Below are 17,718 nucleotides of genomic sequence, written 5' to 3'. Positions count from 1 at the left end.
CTTTTCTTTTGGTAAGTGTCCTCGCCGCTTGTTGATATCATGACAAACAACAATATTTGGGGTCCGATTATAAGACATGCAGGATTGTATCATTTGAAAAAAAATCATTGCAAGTGATCAAAATGTTGTGTGTGTGAGTGTTTTTTGTGTACAGGTGCCTCAAACAAACCACACCAAGTAATTAAAAAAACAGCATCTGTGCTGTTGACATTCGGCGCTCGAACCTTCCGAGCAGTGAGCGTTGACAAAGCCCAACAAGAAAGAGCTGACGCCAACAAAAGGACCCAATGTTTGCCGCGCAGAGCACAGTCTGCATTGAATCTAGTAGGCGTTACTGATATGTGCTGACTGACATGAGAGAGGAGGCGGCTGAAAAGCAGGCGCTGATGTTCATGCTGTCGATCAATTGATTCCTGCCGGAAGTGGCGTTTTGTATAACAATATAATGAAGGTTTGCACCATTTACGGTATTGAGAGGCTCGAATGTTTATTCATTTTAATTGTCGAACGATTCGTGTGCGTGACACAGTTAGAATTGGGCGAGAAGCGTGTTCGGGGAATTTGGTTTCGGAGCGAGGGATGGTTTTGCGATTTGATGTTTTCACTTTTTCGTTTGAGGTACGTAAATGTGATGTGCAGTTTTGGTGACGTGAATGACATGTATGAAGGAGATATGTATTGAATGTACCACTTCCCATCTGTTTGATACCGCTAATCGTGTGAGAAAAGCGTTTGCTGTCTCTGGGGTAACGTTTTTCAAATTTTTCGTAGATTTTTTTCTCTACTAACGAAATGTAGAAATATTTCCATTTACAACAAAAACCGTAGGAAATCGTAAAACTAAACTAAACCGTTGATCGGAAGTACGTTATACCGGGGCAAGTTAAACAGTTTTTACGAAGTTCAGCTTGAGAGTTATCTTAGAAAATCACAAAATCACTTCATTTAAATCTGTTTACAGCTACATTTTCTACATTTTCTCAATAGTACCCACATCCGGGGGCAAATTGATCAAACGTACTAATGAAAACAAACTGAAATTTTCCAAGGCATTATTTTATTAAATACAAAACTTTTTTATAGGACACGTTCAATAATTTTATGTAGGATATTTTCGTCAATGGTTTTCATCGAATCGCTTTCTAAATTGCATAAAAATTTATCTTTTTCTGAACAGCATTTTTGTTTCCATTTTTAAGCATGGTGAAGAAACATATTTTCAAAACATCAAAACGATATCAATAGATGCTAAACATATTGATTCACAATCAGCTGAGTCTTTACGAGTTGAAATAGTAATCAGATATTTACAATTACTATTAAAACAAGTGAGACAAATCATTATTACAAGAAAGCACCATGAAAGACACATTTTTTTTAACCGGACAACCAATGTTACAGCATATTTTTCTTGGAAACGGTCAAACCGAATTGGACGCAACTAGTTTCATTTGAAATCCCATTTCGTTTCATCTGAGAACATGTCAGAGTTTTATCGGAATCGGTCCACCGGTTCACGAGATAGGGCGGGAACAAGTTAAGGGGCTATATATCCCTGAGCCCAAAGACAAAACAAAATCCCCATTTGGAGTATCAAACTTCATGAATTTTCAAAAGTGGAATATTTGTGATGATTTAAATCCTATATGATCTCATTGTCGTAACCTAGATATGTTCCGGATCAGGTTTCCGAGGGAAGCTCAAACTTTAGTTAGAGATATGAAAAAGACACTACAACACTTTCATGTGGATTAAATCGGGTTTGGTGTTCTGAAATCCTTGAATTATCTTTTATATCGACATAGGTAACGAAATCGGCCAATTTGTATACATTTTCGACCATATTACACTAGAAAGTAATGAAAAAATAGATTGATCAATTTCATTTTAAATGTATGTTTTAAAATTTTCCCCTAAAAATTTTCCAAACTAAATATTTGAGTCTTTTTTTCAACAAAACATTTATAATGTTTAACATGCCAATGATGTTTTGGTTTTGTGATGATATGGAATATAATGATAAAGTGTTGGGTTTAAAAAGCCGTCCGGATTCTGAAGCATTTCTTTATACAGTTATAATATCTACCCAAAGATTGCACTTTTTTGCTCATACATTCTGTCAAATATACACTGAACGTTTTTCATTTCTTTAGGTTGTGGTTTCTGTCAGTGGCCTTAATGAAGATTTCAAGCGCGATCTGTCATTTACCTCTTTATCTGATGAAAATATGTACAAGATAAAAGAAATGGTGCTCGGAATGATTTTTTTTATTTATTAGGCTCATTAGCATTTTTTAGCTGTAACAAAAAACACTTCCCATACCGGGAATCGAACCCGGGCCTTCTGGGCTCGGAATGATAAAGATAAATAAATAACTGCACTTCGAGGATTCGCAGTGCAACCAGTTTTCTCACTCGAAAGACTTCGATACATGACGTCATCAGCAGTAGGGTAGGGCGGGGCTAGTTGGTCATAGGGGTAAGTTGGTCAGTGATGATATCCTGGAATCTGAGCGTCCAAAAAATTAGCGATCTATGGATGAAAAATAGCGAATTGCTGATGCAATAATATAAGCGAATTGGAAAACCTTATTATTAAGAAGGTTAAAAAATACGAACATGATGCCGAGTTTTCCAACAACCATTCACTGTTTGCGCATTATAAAATTGGTTCTGAAAATGGTTAATAATCATGGAAAAAAAATCTGTTCTAACGGAAAACAAAAGGTTATTGTAAGTATTAGTTTTAAATGTTAATGGAAATCGCTTTTAAAATTATTTTTATTGATTTTTTATGAACATTCTTCTTTATATATAGATGGGCTAGTTGGTCACACAATATGCTCGTTTGAGAGCAACGCATATAAAATTTTCGGGTATGCCGCGTTTTATTGCGCATGCTATAAACAAATATTGAAAGCATATGTTTCACTGCTAAATCCAGTATATTTGAAATGAGACAACCTGATACCAACCACCGCACAAACCACTTGCAATATAATTTTCATATTTATATTGTTTGCTGTAAAATTTTAATGAAATATAATAGACGCCTCCATTGAATATCAGAACTCACAATATTGCATCGAGTAATGTAGCATACCTATTTAAATATACTTTGGAGCGAACGATACAAATGTCATCAAAACAAATCCAAGCAAGAAACCGGTTGTGCACCGCAGAGATGCCAGGTGATTTTTTTTCAAATGTCTTCACATGGTACGAGAAAACCATAATCTTCACCATAATATCGGAGGAAAGTTCTTCACACAACGCATAAAACAGAATTGTGATAACTCTATTTATTTATTTCAGTTTTGAAGTTTTGGTTGTAACTCAAACCATATCCATGAAACTAAAGGGTGTGTCACATCAAATTGCATCACGGAAAAAACGCTGTTGAAATTTAATTTTTAGGAATTATATCTTCAGCTTTCGCTTATAATCAAATAAGAGTGTATAGATTACGTTGGCCATGCTTCACTGTCAATTTTTCGTAAATTTGGAAAAATGTCGTCGAACGAAAAAGAGCGCCGTGAATTAATCCTGTGCACTCATTTCGAGAATCCGGAGTTGTCACATCGGGACATCGGTAAGATGCTGGGAATCGTCCAATCCACGGTCAGCAGAGTACTAAAACGATACTTCGAGAACCTAACCATCGACCGGAAGGTGAAGAACGGCAAAAATGGATGCTCCGTCAGTGAAAAAGATCACAAGCGCGTAGTTAAGCAGTTTAGACGTGATCCGAGAAGTTCGGTCCGGGATGTCGCCAATAAGCTGAATTTGTCAAGTTCATTCGTCCAGCGGACCAAGCAGAGGGAGGGCCTGCGTACATACAAGGTTCAGAAGGCTCCTAACCGCGACGAAAGGCAAAACATGGTGGGGAAGACGCGAGCCCGGAGGCTGTACACCGAAATGCTGACGAAGCCGCATTGCCTGGTAATGGACGACGAAACCTACGTCAAAGCGGACTTTCGTCAGCTGCCGGGCCTGTTGTTCTTCTCCGCAGAGGACAAATTCAGCGTTCCGGAGAAGATTCGCAAGCTGAAACTATCCAAGTTTGCCAAAAAGTACATGGTGTGGCAAGCGATCTGCTCTTGCGGAAAGCGGAGCGCCCCCTTCGTGATGACCGGCACGGTAAACGGGCAGGTTTACCTTAAGGAGTGCCTACAGAAGCGCTTACTACCACTATTGAAGCAGCACGAGGGCCCGACCATCTTCTGGCCGGATCTCGCTTCGTGCCACTATTCAAAGGACGTGTTGGAGTGGTACGAAGCCAACGGGGTCACCTTCGTGCCAAAGGAAATGAACCCGCCCAACGCGCCGGAGCTTCGCCCAATAGAGAAATATTGGGCGATTATGAAGCAGGCCCTCCGGAAGAACCCAAAAGTTGTCAAATCGGAGGCGGACTTCAAGAGAAAATGGATTTCTGATCTAAAAAACTGCAACCTGACGTTGTACAGAACCTTATGGACGGGGTAAAGAGGAAGGTGCAAGCATACGGGTTTGGGCTCGAAGTATGAATAAAAAGAAAATGCCAAAAGTTGTTTAATAGTTATTATTTTACTGTCTAAAATTTTCAAAAGGATCGGTCTACTGGGTGAATTTCTACAGCGTTTTTTCCGTGATGCATCAACTAAACTTTCAAGAATAGTTTGCATCTCATTAGTTAAAATACTTCTTTTATGTTGTAGAATTCTGATAAAATAATTCAAATTAACATCAACTTTAGTGGCTCAACAATAAATGTTTGAAAGGTCACTAAACAATCTCTGGCGAAAAGCAACCAGAGTTCGTGCAACAAAACATTTTTTTTTGCTAAAGAAAATAGAAACCTAAACCATAGAAATAGTAAGAAACCTCTCGATAGAAAATCCAAGTGAGAGGAATAACGTGTTACCATGCCCAAACAATTAATCGTAACTTCTCCAACGAAATCACAAACTCTTTCTCTACGAATACACTGAGCAAAATGGATTTTAACTCAATCAGAAATTCATTTGAAGAAAAATATTGAAAACAATGACAAAGAAATATGTTTTTCTTTTTATTCAAAGTACGGTACAGATTGATGAAAAGACGGGACAATAAAAAATGGTCAAAAAACGGCACTGTCCCGTTCAAAACGGGACGTTTGGTCAGTCTATCTTTGACTTTAAACCTACCAGAAAAGAATCGACAAAACCAAAATTGTGACTGTATATCTTTTACAGAATCAGAACATTCAAGACGATTGGATTGCTCTATGAATTGTTTTGAATTGCAATGAATGATACAGAATTATCCGCGAGCGAATGAACCTCGGTGCGGATCCATAATAAAGCTATAGGTCTCTTCCTGGAATTCGTCAATGAGTTGGAGGCTTATGCTCTTTTGTTTTGGTCATGGCTTCATATTATCTGACCACTACACGACCCTATAGATGGATAGTTTGATGATTTCTGTATTGATAAAACATAGTTTCCATGCTAAAATAATTTTTTTTCGTTTTTGCATCTCTTTTTCAGTTCTTAATTGCGTTATCCGCGATTTTTGTTATACGCGGTGACCTCGCCAGAGTATTCCGTGGATAATCGGGGTTCTACTGTATTTCAAAACAACAATTAACCGGGCAAACGTAATGCACCAGGCAAAGGAACAATAAAGGATCGTTTTCTATATTTATCAAAATAAGTTACACGACGAAAAAATAAATTTAAAATAAGAATTGCGCTTTTTCCGCGTCTGCATGTTTCTAGTAGGTTTTTGTGGCATTGTGATTTTTTTTTCCGGTCACGACATAACCAATTCGACGTCATCCAGCAAAAGTTTGAACACAAGCCGCCTAGACTCCTAAATCTATCGGTTTTGGCTTGAGTTTTGTGAATGTTTCTCGCCTGACCAAAACAATAATGGTTATGAAGCTAGTCTCAATTACGACATTTGTCACCAGTAAAAATGATGTTTTTGATTTTCTCATAAAAATCGGAACCAACTTTTCGGAAAATTCACTAGGGTGGTCATTGATGGTTCCATGAATATTTTCTCAAGTTAAACATACGCCAATATGATCTGTTTAACAGACATATTGGTGGTATTATAACGAACGCTATGTACTTTGTAACAAACTTTATGTACACCATACGAGCGATACGTTTTTATCAAAAATACATCATGGAAAAGCTCGAACGGTTTTTTGTTTCGTTCCAAACACGTTTTCCCTCTCCCCCATTAATCCATCCGAGCATGTGTCGACTGTTGTTGCTATTAAATGTACACATTATAATTATTTTATCGGCAATTACACCGCTGATCTCGAGATTTGTTTGAAGCAGCGGCGTTCACCGTCTGAGCACCATCATCATCATCCATCGGAGGGGTGAGATTCGAGCTCGGAACGGAAAAAAGGCGACCTTTACAACAGTTTTATAATATTAGTGCTGTTTCTGCTGCAAAAGGGAGATCGGGAGGAAGCGGATGGAAGTGTTCGAATGGTGCGCTTTTTTGTGTGAATTCGTTACTGGGCGTCGTAGGGTAATGCCGGTAGCAGCTGTCCTTTCACCGCACCATATGTGGCGATAGTTTACAACATCTTACCCCTCGAGCGAGACATCCCGGGGCCGCACGAGGATGGAGGACTCCCAGTTGATCGGAGCAGCCATCGATTCGACGCTGTGCCAAGTCTCGCAATCGAAAATCCCGCCGTTATATGAACAACGCGGGCACGCTAAAATGTTCATTTGAATCCGACGAATGGTCTCGATGGGTCTTTCAAATGAGTCTCCCGTCGGGTGTCTCCAGAGCAGACGGACGGAATTGTTCCGAGCGCGGTGGGAAATAGGTCAGTGTCAGATCGAGTTTTGATTGTGACTTCACGATGGCCTCACGCTGGTGCCTCTTTGGCAGTTCTCGGGGAGTTGTGCATTTTGGGAAACTTCGATTGAGTACGTGTCGACGTGTAGTCAAAGTTGAGTTGTGCCAACGGTTTTGCGTGATGTCTTGTATTGTGCTGAAGAATGGGTACAAAAGAGACCATAAATAAGTGAATAAAATATACAAAAATTAGCGTTTTTATAATTGTTGTCAATCATAAATCAATGGATTGATTTTAGCACGTACTCACAATCCTACAAACAGAAAAGCCACGCATTCGTTATATTAAAAATGTTTCATCATATAACAGTTTTCGAAACCAAAAAAAAAATCAATTCGTGTTGATAGAATGTCTAAATAATCATTTTGACCAGATCAAGAAACGGTTGAATATCGAAAATTTTCAAAACTGCTGAATAGAATCCATAACTTGATCAAGATATGGTCAGAATTAAAATGAACCCGGGTACTAAACATGTTGTATTATGATATGCCTTGAAACATTGTAACGTGTAAGCAATTGAATAAAACAATAATTTTGTAACAATTCGTGGTTAATTTTTCATGAGATATCAGAAATTACTTCCAGAATGTTTTATTAATATTTATTAATTACTTCTACGTTTTATGACAACGGACGATAGTAATAATACATCGATATGGCACCTTGTAAGCGATGTTTTTAAACTAGATCTATTTTTCCTTATTGCACCTAAGAGACGAATGAACTCTCAGAGTTTAAAGTCTCTCTAATTCAATACCTTCCTTCCTACCTTCCCTTCCTTATTGCAAAAATTTAAAAAAAAAGTCAAATGTGTTGTAATATTTCGAAAGTACCTTTGTTAGTACCGTTTTGACTCAAATTTCGAACACTTCATTTCAACAACTAAATTTACTGAATAAATTTCATTGTATGTTTACCATGAGATTAGTGCTTCCCTAGCATCCAAATGGCGATTCTACTCTCATACAACTTCGAGCTCGATTCCCGATATTCAGGAAAAACTAGGTCATATTGTGAAGACGATAAGCGAATATAAATAAATGAATAAGACCATATTTCAGTTCATTGAATTAATGCATAACTTCGTAATTTTTTTCAGGTTTAATCAATGAGGTACATATAGAGGTGGAGCAGTAGGCGAAGTATATCTGTATTGGCAAGCAAAATATCGTAATGTAATTATTTGCATTCAATTTGGAATCTACATGGAAGAAACAGAACAATTTTGAAAGTACTCACGGTTGCATGATAATTTGAGCCAAAATTTTAATGAAATCATTCAACTGTTTGTTTTTTAACAGATGACAATTATATCGTGGCTTATTTCGATTACTTATGTGGTATAAAGGTTTAGAGAGCAGTCGTTTGCTTACTTCTCGAAAGCGGTAACATTTTCGGTGAAATTTTGATTAATTGGCGATTATTCTCTAACAACATACACTCCGAGTCTTCGAAACATCAATTTCATAACGTTGAAATAAACTCCCTTTGTTTCTATAAACGTGTGGGAGTGAAAATGGCACATGGAAATATCACTTATATCCGTCTTTTTCGACGTGATTTCACAAATATTCACTGCACGCTATCACATTCGCCTCATATTCAACGGGAGTTCTAAAAAAATGTACGTTTTTAATTCATAAATTACTTCCTGAAAATAGCATTTTCACATGGATGCGGTGGGTAATCGAAGATAAACACAACGACTGACGTCACTATTTGAGAAATAGTTATGGCAGCGCATGCTATGTCGCTCGAAACTCTACCATCTTCATTACCTTTTTTCTAGGACATTGCCTTAAGGTGAAGGTGGAAGCTAGCCACAATGGCGCTCATTTCTTTCATCTCCCTCCCTCACCCCTCGCCCGTAAATCAATAATTTTGCGAAACTGTGTGGAGGAAATGATCGCTTTCGCACACTTCCCATCAAGTAATATCAACCAAACTCTAATCGATTACTCACATAATATTAAATTTTCATCTGCTGTCGCACTGTATAGTGAAAAACGCCGGAAAACTCATGCTAGTACTCTGAAAGTTAAATTTTAATTTTTCAATTTTCGGCAATGGTTTTGTTTGTATTGGTGAAAGCATCATTATTTTTTTCGGCACTGATGCCAGACAACATCATCGAAACAGCTATAAAAACCACTCAATAAAATGTTATTCCTGAGTCATAGCGTTTCATGCCATGAAAATCAATAGAATAAAATTGTGTTGATATCAATACAATTATTTTTTTTACGTTTAATGGGTCTATAATGTAAGTTTTAGCAACTTTAACATTGGTTAAGCAAATTGTATTGCTATTACATTCAATCAAAATTCCTCGGCAAACGAAGAGAAGCGTTAAGGCTCTCCAACGTGAATATGTGAAAACAATACGATCAACGAAGGAACATATTAAGGAAATATCAACATCGAGTTACTATGCGGAAGAACTTGTTATTACCAAAAGAGCCCCAATTCGCTTGTGTCAAAAATTTGCTCATGTTACGCTCACGTATAATCAGAATTTCACTTCATATGCAAACGCACCTTCTATATATATTTATATTTGCAATTATTCATCGGAACTTATCGTTCATACATTTTATTTGAGTATTGAATTGTAATTTTTTTCAAATGTATTCAAAGACTCGTGTCAATGAAGCGCTACACAGTCTGATAAGTGAATTAATCTATTTACGTGTGCTTTGCTCTCCTCTCACAAACACTATTACCCCATTTTACACGTGGTTTTACCCATACTACTACAATGGCTTCCTTCCACCTTTCCCTTAACGAATCTTAACATCTGTTGAACCAGCCCACGAGAGGATATGGTGCTTCTATGAATAATGGATAGTGTTACTCAGTATAAATAAAAGCCTATTAGCGTGGAAACATAAGAGGATAGTTACGATGATGAATAGCTACGATACATCAGACACAACAGCTAAAGTACATAAAAAGGATGAAACGAGGCGTTGGTAATCCGAATTTTATTTTAAACTACGATATGGATTACAAAAAAATGTACGAAAGTGGGAGGAATGACTTAGGTTCATTGTTTCTGTTCAAGAGAATTTCAGTGGTAGACTGGTTCATCAGCCTTGTAGGTTATTCTTGTGTGATATACACGAAGGAGAATTATAAAATATAATTGTTATATAAAAACACAATAAAACACATTGTTCAGTAAATGCATATTTAAAATTCACAATTCATAAACAGATTTATTATATCTTATTTAGCTTTCATAATCTTACATGATACTTGCTGTTCACGCCTATCGCATCACCTCTGTTCACTTGCTTTCTTCACTTAGAAGATAGGCAGAATCAAGCAATATGATTAGTGTTCAAAATTCAACACGATTTTCCGGATTATGCTGAAACGATCTAAAAGGGTCCAACAAGTTCGAATGAAATTATTCAACTAACTTTTTTATTGGCGAGCCAGTTCAATTTATAGCTATAATTAATCTACAAAGACATTCAAATCTATTGTCTCGATACACCGCGGTTAACAATTTCCAATGGATTCGATACAGCAACAAAGACGACGATGATGACACCTAAAGGCTGATTTAGACGATGCCAGTCAGCGCTCTAGTTGAAGTACCCAGTGAACAGAGAACAGACAATCTGTTCAAGTTACTTGTACCAGTATCGAACAAGTAATTGGCCTCTAACCTGAACAGAGTGTCTGTTCTCTATTCACTGGATACTTCAACTAGAGCGCTGACTGGCATCGTCTAAATCAGCCTTAACAATTCAGAGATGATGATGATGATGCCTGGTTGTGTTCTATTCGGTACTATTGTTTCGTCACTGTTGTTTCGACGCTGTTGTTTCGACACTGTTGCTTTGATACGGTTGTTTCGGCACTTCTGTTTCGACACTATTGTTTCGAGACTAATCTGCGTACGCTGATCGACCCAAGGTAGAGTAGCTGGTTACTGCCATCAACGATGGAAATTAATTTTCTCGAACAATTAGTATCGAATTAAACGTTTCGTTTATACAAATAACTGGTGGAGCAATGAATCCTAATCATTTCTTGAACTTATCCAAAAATCGTATGCACTGATTCTCACATCCGAAAAAGGACTTGATCACGGTAACACATGTAGTGATAAATGCTCTTGCAAGGGAAATTAATTCCGACCAGTATGACACCCATATACAAATTTAATAAGACCGCAAAGGGTTAATGCAATAGTGGAAAACAATTGGCTGCTGTTTGCAGGAAAAGCTAATAGTAGTGCATTTTTGAATGCTGATTGACATGTGATTAAAGCTGCACCATTCAGCGAATAATTCGATATTTTTTAAAATCTTAAACAGTCTGTGGCGGTCACAATTAGCAGATCAATTTTTACATCATAAGCATAACCCTTGTGTCATGAGGCAACAGACCAGTAATGTCGTTGACGAACAACGACAAAGGTAAAGGTCCTAAAATGCTACCTTGCGGTACTCCGGAACCATTCTGAAACCATCTCGATTGAGAGCAACCCACTTTTATGGAAATTTTGCGATTACATAGATACGAGCTTACCCAGGAAAGCATGCTAGATCAGACACCCAATTTGTGTAGCTAGGCTATCAAGATTCCATGGTCGACACGATCGAATGCTGCCTTCTGGTCCGTGTAAATGGCGTCGATCTGATAACCTTGCTCCACAATGCGTAAACACAGCGATGTGAATGACTTTGTCATAAAGCGAGCCTCCAAGAAAAATTCCTTCATGGCCGGATCAAGGTCTCGAAAAAGATCCGGGGCGAACTGAACTTGTCCGTGACTTCCCGGACAGTTCAGCGGCGGCTGGTTGAGCAGGGGCTAGGCGGTAAAGGCCTCCGGAAGATCCCGATGCTGACGCCGAAGCATCTGAAGGCGCGGCTGAAGTACGCGAAAGACCACTTCGATTGGATCGGTCCGGAGAAGAAAGAAGCAGTGGCAAAGTATACTGTAGTTGGATGAGACGAAGGTAAACCTCAACTTCGGACGGAAAAACTTGGATCCATCGCCCAATAGGTTGCGCTTACATGCCACAGTATACCACGAAAACATTCAAGTATATAGGAGGGAACATTATGATGTGGGGATGCTTCTCGGGATGCTACGGGATTGCCCCCCTGTACTGGGTGAATAAGATCATGGATCAGTATCAATGCGCCCGAATCCTAATGGATGTCATGCTGCCACATGCCGAGAGGGAGATGCCCCTGAAATGACAGTTAATGCAGGATAAGTCAACGTCATGGAGTGGCCAGCGCTTTCATCGAGTCTGAATCCTATAAAGAACCTATGGGAGATCGTGAAAAGGTCGGTGTATACGGAGAAGTCGAAGAATAAGCAGCAACTGTAGGACAACTGTTTGGTCAGTGCTAAACTGACTCTGTAATAAAAATACGTTTTCAGTTTCACGAATGCGGTGGTTTGTTAGTGTGCGTTATATAGTCTGATTTGTTTATATTTGCGACGACAAATGTACAGTGTCGACGTCTGGTGGCGATATAAATGCTTGGGAGGTAAATTATTCTCTATCAGATCAGAAGGGCCAAGTGCAGTGTAAAAATATAAAAGTTTGAATCAAATTTTTACTTCATATTGTTTGATTACCCAACACATATAGTTCTGACAATCACTTAACCATTTGTCGATGCATTTCCTGTTTGTTCCACAATTAATTACTATTATAATATAAAATCATCATTAGACACAGTTTTCGTTCAATATGTTTCTGCGATATCGGAAAAAACCTCTTATTTCATCACATAAAATAAATAGTCGATACGTTAAAGTAAATTTTCATTCATAATTTTGATTTTGAAAGCATATTTATTCCAACTGAATATTCATCATTATTTTCGCTTCAAATGAAAGCACACGTAGCTTAATGCCGTCTACTCGAATATACTCTTCAAAATCAGAATCCGAATTGGATTACGATTCCAATAATACAAAAGCAAAAGCAGCAGATGTTCCATTTTCATAGTCTTTATTTTTAGATTTTCCAAAACAATACTCGGAACTTGACAGTTCAATATAATTGTATTGGTGAACCCGAGTGCCAACCCGTGAAACATTCCAGTGCGAAACTAACAGCTTTCGGGGCGATCTAGTGCGACACTGAGTGCGAAACTGAGTGAATAAAAAACGTTTGAACAGCAGTTAGTGCGGCACTGGGGTTGAAACTGAACAAAAACGAATTTTCTATTAGTATTGCCATTGTTGTTGTTTCCATGCGGTGCCAAAGATAGAGTGATATAGTTATGAGATGTGGAATAATGGTGCTGATGCAAGAAGTATATCATCGACTGCAGCCGAGTGAATGTCACTTGTGAAAGAGGCCACCGAAATAGCGTTCGAGGTAAATTTTCAATGCATTGACAATTTGGGACATACGATCAACTTGTGTATTGTACTGCGAGGACAAAAATGCATCAGCAACCATTTATCGTCAACTGATTCTACAATAAAGAAAACCATTTCATGGCGATCAAACCATTCTACTAAACAGTTTTTTTCTAAAATTTCGCAGCATTATAAAATAATATCAGAAGTTAGAAACAAGCAACTTGAAAAAAAATAACAGCGTAGTTCTACGTCAACAATGCGGCCGTGTCTTGGATACAACCTCCTATAATTTTTTTACTATAGATGTTATAAATTTCTTCAAACAATGCAATTTTTTTCCTCGCTTGAGCAGTGGTCACATAGTTTTGTCCGACATTGTATGTTTTCGACAGCAATGGCGAAAGCTCCGGTCAAATGTTGGAAGGTCGCCCGACAGGGCGTTGAAAAATTATTGTAACATGGTCAATAAAGTTATGTTTAACACTTTCGACGCCCCGTAACCCAGATATGGGTGACACTTTCCTCGCTCGAATTGAGTAGGATTTTTAGAAGGTATTTGACAGAATCCTAAATGTAACTATAGGATATGAAGAAAAATAATAAAATCATAACCATAATATTATACTGTTTATACTATACTTTTTATTAATTTATAGTACGGATGGTTTGTACTGCAGTTTTTTGCAAAACTATGACTTTGGCGTGTGTTATTGTTGACGAATTGATGTCTTCAATTGAAACCAAACATTGCTAGATCATGTAAAAGTAATCTATAAACTAAGTTTGATCTTCATTGATTAGTTTAATCGCAAGTTGGGCTCTGCAAGAAACTCAAAAACGTCGCATTGGGCGTCGAACGTGTTAATGCGAAATTTCTCTCATTAAATTATTTTTTGTTGTTTTCTTTTGTCACCATTCGAAAATTTCCATTTTTGATAATGCAAGCGTTAGCGTTCTATGCAAAAGTATCGGTTGAAATGGCTAACCGTCCAGTTAAAATTAGACTGTGATGTAAGCTCTGAAATCGTTCATCAACGGTTGCGAGAGGATGGTTTATTTAGTTGCAGACCAGCTAAGAAGCCGTTTGTAAACAACAAACAGAGAAAGGAAATATTTCTCTCAGTAGGAAACCATTTGAGCAGAAATGTCTCAACACTGAAACCGATTTTTAGTTTGATTCCAACGGCGTTTAACGTACCTCTTAGTGAAAGACTTAATACGTAGTATTACAGAAAGACTGTTAAACATGGAGGAGAAAGCTTGATGGTTTGGAGATGCTCCTCTGGGCAAGCGACCTCTTCATTGTATTGATAGAATAATGAACGGGATAATGTATAGAAAAATCATTGGAAATGTTATACCTGTTTTACCTTATATCTCCGCCGCTGATTCGGAGGTATGAATAAGGCCTTCTACACATTAGGCAACCGCAAAACGATCTATGTTGGCGATGGCAATCGCATCTCCGACTCAGCTCTGCACATTGAGACAACTCAAACGTGATGAAATCGTTAAGTTTTCATCTGTCATCATAAGCTGCATTATCGCTGGCAGAGATGCCATTTTTTTACTGCCGAACCAAACCGAACCAGTTGCAGACTTCAGGGATATGGTATTTCTCTTCTTTATGGCTTGGTTCAGCTCCCTGTGCTTACAATCATGGCTTTGACTTGACATCACTTTGCGATTCTCGCGGTTATAAAGGAAGCTGGCAGATATTTATACACATCGACATTTCAGATTTTCATCGAAGACTTCAAAAAAAATCATCTGGCATCTCTGGAGGTGATGACATTTACTCTGACAAAGGTCAAAACGAAAACAACATATAATGTCCTACGGTTCTTCCGGGCCGGTAAGAAAACTAGTATCATGTGTCTGCTGCGGGAACCCTACGGACCGGGCGTGGAACGGCTACGCAATGAAATAAGGTATTTCACAACGCACTCGAACCGGAAGGTGAAAATCCTGACCGTCAGCGGTAATTACCACATTGAGGTGATTCCATTGGATGTCGGGATATACGACAGAGTGGTCGTGACGGATTTGATCGAGCAAATCGTCAGACGCAGCAGATTGATCCAAGAGGGCAGAGGGAATTTAAGACGTTTTTTTCCGATGTGAATAAGTTTACCAAAGATGCCCAGTATGCACAGAAAAGAACCATGGAAAAGTATGTATCTACATGCAGATTGATTACTTGCGTCAATTCTACTTATAGGAGGATATTCTTAAAAATTTAAATGTAATATTATCATTTGTTTGTTTATTGAATGTAACAGCACTATTTGCATTTCAGGACATCGGGAAGAAAAAAAGTTTACACATTCCTTTGGAGTTAGCAAAAAGAATTACCACCAAGTTCGAGCGCAAATTGCGACGCGTTGCTGGAAGATGGCAAGGTACAGCAGTATTCGTCAACGGTGAACCAAGAGATGCCGGAAACGGACTGGCAGGTATTCCTCCGATAAACCGCCAACCAGATTGTCTTCGAGCAAAGTCCATAGAAGAGGACAGCTATTCGCGCTGCTATCCCAAGACGTCCCATCGTATGTTATATTCCGTGGATTGGTAAAGAATCTGATCGAAAATTGCGACATGAGTCTGTTGAACACAAACGTTGAACTTTGCTGGGCAGTATGAACACCGAATGCAGCAAGGAAGTAAACATATGTTCACTGGAAACATATGACAGTGTATAAAAAGTTTCTCAAACAAGCCACCTCAAATTTCTTTCTTCTCAAAATTCTTTGAGACCCTAATTTCATTTCGTTTTGTGAATAAATAATAAACTTTATATGTACATCACACTTTTATTAGCCACACTTCAATAGTTTTGGTAAAAATAATGGCAAAGCGTTACATCCGTGTCGTTGCCATAAAGGTATTTAGAATCTGAATACAGTCAACTCTCCCTAACTCGATATCCAAGGGACCATCGAGTTAGGGAGGTATTGAGTTATGGAGAGAAGAATGCTTGTAAAATCAATCAAAGGTTAGGGAAAATATCGAGATACAGAACATCGAGTTAGGGAGAGTTGACTGTACAGCGCGGACTCGATTATATACAGTTTCTGATTTCCTTTCACTATATATAATCGAATAAAAAAAAAGTTTCCTTTGTTTTTTTTTTGCATGTAATTTTCTTTTTTTTTTGAATATAAAACAGGAATTTGATTTTTGATTCATACCCTTAAAGTCAGAAAATACCTTTCTCACATAAAAAAAAAATATCCAGATTCTCTTAGAGGGTGATAGACGATCATATTTGATGGAAAAAATCCTTCTACGCATATGTTCGAATTTCAACAATGACAGAGTTATAGAACTTTTTTTTTGTTTCGGACTCTGTTGCCTCGAACTGGCTCTACATTACAAAGTACGCTACGATTCTGTTGCTTTCATTTGAAAGATGAGAAAATTTGATGCAGGATATAGTAGTGGAACATCAAAATTAATGGATTTTAATAACATTTTGGAAGTGAAAAACTCAAAAGTTGGTAATTGTTAATGTATTATTATTAATGTCATCCTGATTTTTGACGTAGGACTACGTCTTTCATTTCTATACCGGGGTGTAAAATCAAAGTTTCGGAAACGAAAGCGTTACGCCGGAGACCGAGATTTTGAGCGTTAATAGCTCCTAAACAACTGAACGAACCGGTATGATAAACACTTCATTCGAAAGATAAAATGTCTACGCGTTCTATACTTGTTACTTTTTGATCCAAAAACTTGTTTCAATAGTCTTAAAATTGCTTTCAAAACAGGCTATTGAAATCACCAATCGGTATATAAGCGAGCGCCGCTCGGAAATCCACTCAGTTCTAATTGAACAGCGATTGGAGCATGTTGTCGCTGTTGTGGTGAAGCTCTTCGTTTATCATGAAAGCGCGGATGAACGGTGTCACCAAGAGCCTGTTTGTGCACCCTAGGCCAGAAGGGAAAATAAAGGAGGAGAGTGATGCAACAAACGGTTCCCCGGGAAGACATCGCTACACACACATACACGCGCGGAATTCTTTCCGTTTGGATGCCATTCAGCATTGAGAAAGTTCCGGAAAGATCTAATCTTTTCTGGAAAATAATCTGCCAGTTCCTCTGGGAATTTAAAAATACATTCATGTGAAAGAGTTTATTTGAATGTTTTCTATCCATGTAACACTGTGACCAAATATTTTTCAATCAAGTACTATTAACAGGTGGTTATCGAGTTAGTATTAACCACTGGTGGGCTTCCAGTATCGAGGAAAATGTGGAAATATCTAATCGTTACTGAAAATAATCTGCTAGTTCCTCTTGGAATTTAAAAATACATTCATGTGAAAGAGTTTATTTGAATGTTTTCTATCCATGTAACACTGTGACCAAATACATTTGGTTTTGTGATTTTTCAATCAATCGCAATTAACAGGATAGCTTCAGAAGATTATTCTTCCCCATCAGTAGGATATTTCCGTATCCAATATTGTATGCACCCGCAATCGATTATTGCTCAGTCGCCGAAAGTT

This window comes from Toxorhynchites rutilus, chromosome 3 (assembly GCF_029784135.1).
Source record: "Toxorhynchites rutilus septentrionalis strain SRP chromosome 3, ASM2978413v1, whole genome shotgun sequence".
NCBI lineage: Eukaryota > Metazoa > Arthropoda > Insecta > Diptera > Culicidae > Toxorhynchites > Toxorhynchites rutilus.
The sequence above is the reverse complement of the archived record's forward strand: the minus strand, read 5'-3'. Positions refer to the sequence as shown.